We start from the raw sequence: 5,251 nt of genomic DNA, 5'->3' as shown, positions 1-5,251 counted from the left end.
CAAGCAAAGGCATTCCAAAAGGAGATAAATGTACTGAAATCATCTCCTAATCATAATTCTTTAATTAAAGGGGACAATGGCAAAGGAACAAAGTGATAGACAAAATCAGTTCCCTCTATAAGTTAGATCCCTTCATTGATAAAAATGGTATCATGAGGGTAGGAGGAAGATTGAAGCGTTCTAACCTGACAGATGAATCTAAACATCGTCATCCTTTCCAAAACATCACACATAACCCAACTGATTAACAGAAGTATCTCCTGATCATGATGGCCTAGTAAGAAAGGTTAAGGTCCTGGTGTCAGACTGTAATCTCGACAACCAGGGAAGACACACAAAGGCAAACAGGACCATCGTAGAGAGGCCAATACATAGTCTAGTATTTTTGTTAGAAGGTAATGCATAATAATAGACTGGAGCATCATGGCCAAGGAGCCAGTGTAACAAAACATATTATGTGCTAATCCTAGTTTTAAGGTACATACTAATGTTAATCTAAAGTAAATTGTTACACAATTTAGGGGAGCCATGTTCGTAAAGCGCATGTACCTCACGTCATTATTCCTTGGTAATCATAAGTGAAATGTTCAGTAATTTTCTGTTTGCATGAAGACGTGCAATGTGTGTAAGTATCAGTATTCAATGCTATATTAAGCACCAAAGCCGATGCTCACTTGTTAGTAGAGTGTGGTTAACTCACTAGTAGCCTGCGGGCGTCACTCATGGCCAAGTCGCGCTCAAAGACGGGCAGGATGGTGACCGAGGTAGATGCTTTACTTTTATAGTAAAAATTGGTTATCATAGTGCTAAGTTGATCGCATGTAATGTTAATGAATACTGTAATATGTTGAAAGTGTTTAATATCAGTGTTACTTTGTAAGAAATTGCGGCTGAGAACTTGTTCGCAGTTCTTATGGTCATGCCTGCCTCATCAATAAATGTCAAGAGAGAGAGAACTGCCTTTCCTTGACCCGACAGTGATGGGTGTGATCAGTAAAACAGATCACCTGAGAGCTAATGAAGACCTGCTGGTGCAGCTACAGCGTGTGACTTCTGGGTTGTCTCTCTTTCTATGTTTTTTTTTTTTTTTTATGTAGAAAGGACACTGGCCAAGGGCAACAAAAATCCAATAAAAAAAAAATGCCCACTGAAATGCCAGTCCCATAAAAGGGTTAAAGCAGTAGTCAAAAATTGATGAATAAGTGTCTTGAAACCTCCCTCTTGAAGGAATTCAAGTCATAGGAAGGTGGAAATACAGGAGCAGGCAAGGAGTTCCAGAGTTTACCAGAGAAAGGGATGAATGATTGAGAATACTGGTTAACTCTTGCGTTAGAGAGGTGGACAGAATAGGGGTGAGAGAAAGAAGAAAGTCTTATGCAGTGAGGCCGCGGGAGGAAGGGAGGCATGCAGTTACCGAGATCAGAAGAACAGTTAGCATGAAAATGTCCTCTTCTACACTGAACATCCTCGGTCTGTCCTTTACTTATAATCTAAACTGGAAACCTCACATCTCATCTCTAGCTAAAACAGCTTCTATGAAGTTAGGTGTTCTGAGACGTCTCCACCAGTTTTTCTCACCCCCCCCCAGCTGCTAATTCTGTACAAGGGCCTTATCCGTCCATGTATGGAGTATGCTTCACATGTCTGGGGGTTTCCACTCATACTGCTCTTCTAGACAGGGTGGAATCAAAAGCTTTCCGTCTCATCAACTCGTCTCCTCTAATTGACTGTCTTCAGCCTCTCTCTCACCGCCGCAATGATGCATATCTAGGTGTCTTCTACCGCTATTTTCATGCTAACTGCTCTTCTGATCTTGCTAACTGCATGCCTCCCCTCCTTCCGTGGCCTCGCTGCACAAGACTTTCTTCTTTCTCTCATCCCTATTCTGTCCACCTCTCTAACGTAAGAATTAACCAGTATTCTCATTCATCCCTTTCTCTGGTAAACTCTGGAACTCCTTGCCTACTTCTGTATTTCCATCTTCCTATGATTTGAATTCCTTCAAGAGGGAGGTTTCAAGATACTTATTCATCAATTTTTGACCACTGCTTTGACCCTTTTATGGGACTGGCATTTCAGTGGGCATATTTTTTTTATTGTATTTTTGTTGCCCTTGGCCAGTGTCCTTCCTACATAAAAAAAAAGAAAAAAAGTGGGCTTTATCGCGATAATTTCGATATCAGGTTATCGCAGTGGTTCCCAAAGTGGGCTGTACCGCCCCCCTGGGGGCGGTGGAAAGATCTGGGGGGGCAGTGAGAAAGAAGGGAAGAAGGGGGTGGTAGGGGGGTGCCAGTCCGAAGTCGAAGTCAGAAGTTCGAACGTTTGTTTGACGATTTGTACACAACACGTGCAGCAGGACGAGTCAGTGGACGACGCATCAGGGTCCGGTTACCGCACGCCGCTGTGGCCCAGTCAGATCCGACAGCATATGACTACAAAAGCAAAAGCTCAGGTTTGTAATTTCAAGCTTGTAATGTTCAGAATTTTATCATATAATAAAGATATCATGGAAGGGCGCCAAAGGGTTTCACCATTAAATTTAATTTGGAAGTGTTACTGTGCTAAGGCTGTCCTTGCACATGCTTGCACCACTCTTCACAGGAGTATTTGGTGATGGTTAAGGGAGGTGGTGGTTAGGGTGGTGCATTCACTGATATATATTGTTACGAATGTATATGACTTTGTACATGTGTGTGTGTGTGTGTGTGTGTGCGCGCGTATGTGCGTGTTCGCGCGTGTGTCATTGTGTGGGTGGCGAGGGCGGCGTGCCTTAGATCACGTCCGCCACCATTTTCTATGTCAGTAAATGGAAGAAAATGAATACGTGAGAGGGTAAACTTGCTTTTCATACCTTCAGTGTTGTCATTTTTGTCTTTAAGTAGGCCTATTTATGAAATGCGATAAAATGCTGTATTTTACATGGTTTTACTTTTTTTGTTCCAGAATAAAGTATGGCCTCGGTACAGCAAACAAAAAAGAAGTGTCGGCAATATAGTGTGGAATATCTGAAATATGGATTTGTCGCAGCACCACACAACCAACAGCAACCAATGTGTCTACTGTGTGATAGAGTGTTTTCAAATGAAGCTATGAAACCTTCGAGGCTTTTGGAACATTTGAAGAAAATGCACTCTGATAAAGCAGACAAAAACTTGGCATATTTTCAGTCACTCCGAGACAACGTTCGGAAACGGAAAACCATTGGAAATATATTTGCCAGCACTTTACAACAATCCACTGACGGTTTGCGAGCGTCATACAACATCTCTTTGCTGATTGCTAGATCTGGTAAGCCTCATACAATTGCAGAAGAGCTTATTCTACCAGCAGTAAGAGAGGTTCTGCACACAGTTGTACACAAGTCACCTGACCAGATTATAAAAGCTATTCCTCTCAGTGATAACTCTGTTCAGAGAAGAATAGATGAAATGGCTGAAAATATTGAAGAAACATTGTGTAACATGCTTAGGACAACAGAATTTAGTTTACAGTTAGATGAGTCCACTCTGCCAGGCAATGAATCTTTGCTTCTTGCTTATGTTCGTTTCGTCAAAGATGAAAGCTTGGTTCAAGAGCTGTTATTTGCAAGACAGCTTGAAACAGACACAAAAGGGGAGTCAGTATTTCGTGTCGTTGATGATTTTTTCAAAGAGAAAGACATCCCACTTTCTAACATTCTTGCTTGTGCAACAGATGGGCCACCATCAATGGTAGGTCGTCATCGTGGCTTCATTAGTTTCTTGAAAAAAGCTGTACCTGGAGTACTTACAGTGCACTGTGTAATCCACAGGCAGCATCTGGTCGCAAAAAAACCTGAGTGGTAGACTACACAAATCAATGAGTACTGTTATCACAGCAATAAATAACATCAAGGCACATGCCCTCAATTCCCGACTGTTTCGACAGCTCTGCACTGATAATGATGAAGAGTTTGAACGTTTAGTGTTGCACACAGAAGTTAGATGGCTGTCAAAGGGAAACTGCCTGAGACGTTTCTATTCACTGTTTGATACAGTTGTTGAATTCTTCCAAGACTCCAATTCTGTTCTGTGTGATGAACTAGAAACATGAAGCATGACATTGCTTATTTGGCAGATACATTCACAAAGTTCAATGAAGTTAATTTGCAGCTGCAAGGAAATGAGGCTAACCTAATTAAAGTCAAATCAGCTATCTCCACCTTCCTGGCCAAGTTACAGTTATTCAAACGAAACATAGCTCGTCATGCACTCTACCAGTTCCCAAGCCTCTCTGAATTGGATAAGGAAAAAGGCATACCAGACGATGACCTTCAAGTGTATTGTACACACCTGGATGAACTGCACAGAGACATGTCTGAGAGATTTGAGGACATTTTATTGCTTGAAATACCAGACTGGGTGATCATTCCATTCCTAAATGTCGACGGTGAGGAAACTGGAGTGGCAGAGGAAGAACTGATTTCAATTCAAAATGACATTGAGCTAAGGCCAAAGTTCAAAAAGTCATATCAAGATTTTTGGTTACAAAAAAAAATCTCTGACTGCTATCAAGTGCTGTGGAACAAGGTCAAGATGTACTTTATTGCCTTCCCAACATCGTATTTAGTAGAACGGGGCTTCAGTGCAGTCGCCTTGCTTCTTTCCAAGCAAAGAAACCGACTGAAAATTACTGACCACGGGGATCTACGACTTCTTCTTAGTGAGTTCCAGCCTGATGTTGAGAAGCTTATGTCCCTGCACCAAGCACATCCATCCCATTAATATTAAGTGTGAGACAATGAAGGTTACTGGTGGAATGTTTATTTACCATTCCATGTTGCTGAAACAGTTAAAACTGCTAAAAAATAAATTGGTTTACTAAATTGGGTTTTATTTGTGAAATACACATTTGTGTTTAACCTTTCTCTTTTCAAATTGCAGCATACCAAATATCAAGAAAGAGGTGTTTGTTTCCATATGTGTCTGTGTGTGTGCGTGTGGGGGGGGGGGCTAGGAATTCACCGGGGAGCCAAAGGGGCGCCAGCCTGCAAAAGTTTGGGAACCACTGGGTTATCGGTTATCGATAATTATTTTTTACCACGTTATTGATTCATCGATATTGCCAATACTTTTGGTTCCAAACTAGCGATGATCGATAATTTCAGTTTTTGGAACATGAGCATGTTGAAGTTTTATACTTTCAAAAATCAAAATGTAGTTATTTTACTTAAAACAATACTTTTCATTAGCGAAAAGACAGGATAAACTTTGAATTTTTATTATTTTTTTTC

At 41.1% G+C, this 5,251-nt stretch overlaps 1 long non-coding RNA gene across 1 annotated transcript; it reads left to right on the top strand.

Moving 5' to 3' along the window:
• The first annotated feature begins 2,350 nt into the window (after nucleotides 1-2,350).
• On the top strand, nucleotides 2,351-4,843 carry LOC135105639 (uncharacterized). Its single transcript, XR_010270933.1, has 2 exons — nucleotides 2,351-2,452; nucleotides 2,944-4,843. It is a non-coding gene; the product is annotated as an uncharacterized LOC135105639 (long non-coding RNA).
• Nucleotides 4,844-5,251: the final 408 nt, after the last annotated feature.

Source organism: Scylla paramamosain, chromosome 12, assembly GCF_035594125.1.
Source record: "Scylla paramamosain isolate STU-SP2022 chromosome 12, ASM3559412v1, whole genome shotgun sequence".
NCBI classification, from domain to species: Eukaryota; Metazoa; Arthropoda; class Malacostraca; order Decapoda; family Portunidae; genus Scylla; species Scylla paramamosain.
Note: the sequence above shows the minus strand (reverse complement) of the source record. Positions and strands in the feature narration are given on the sequence as shown.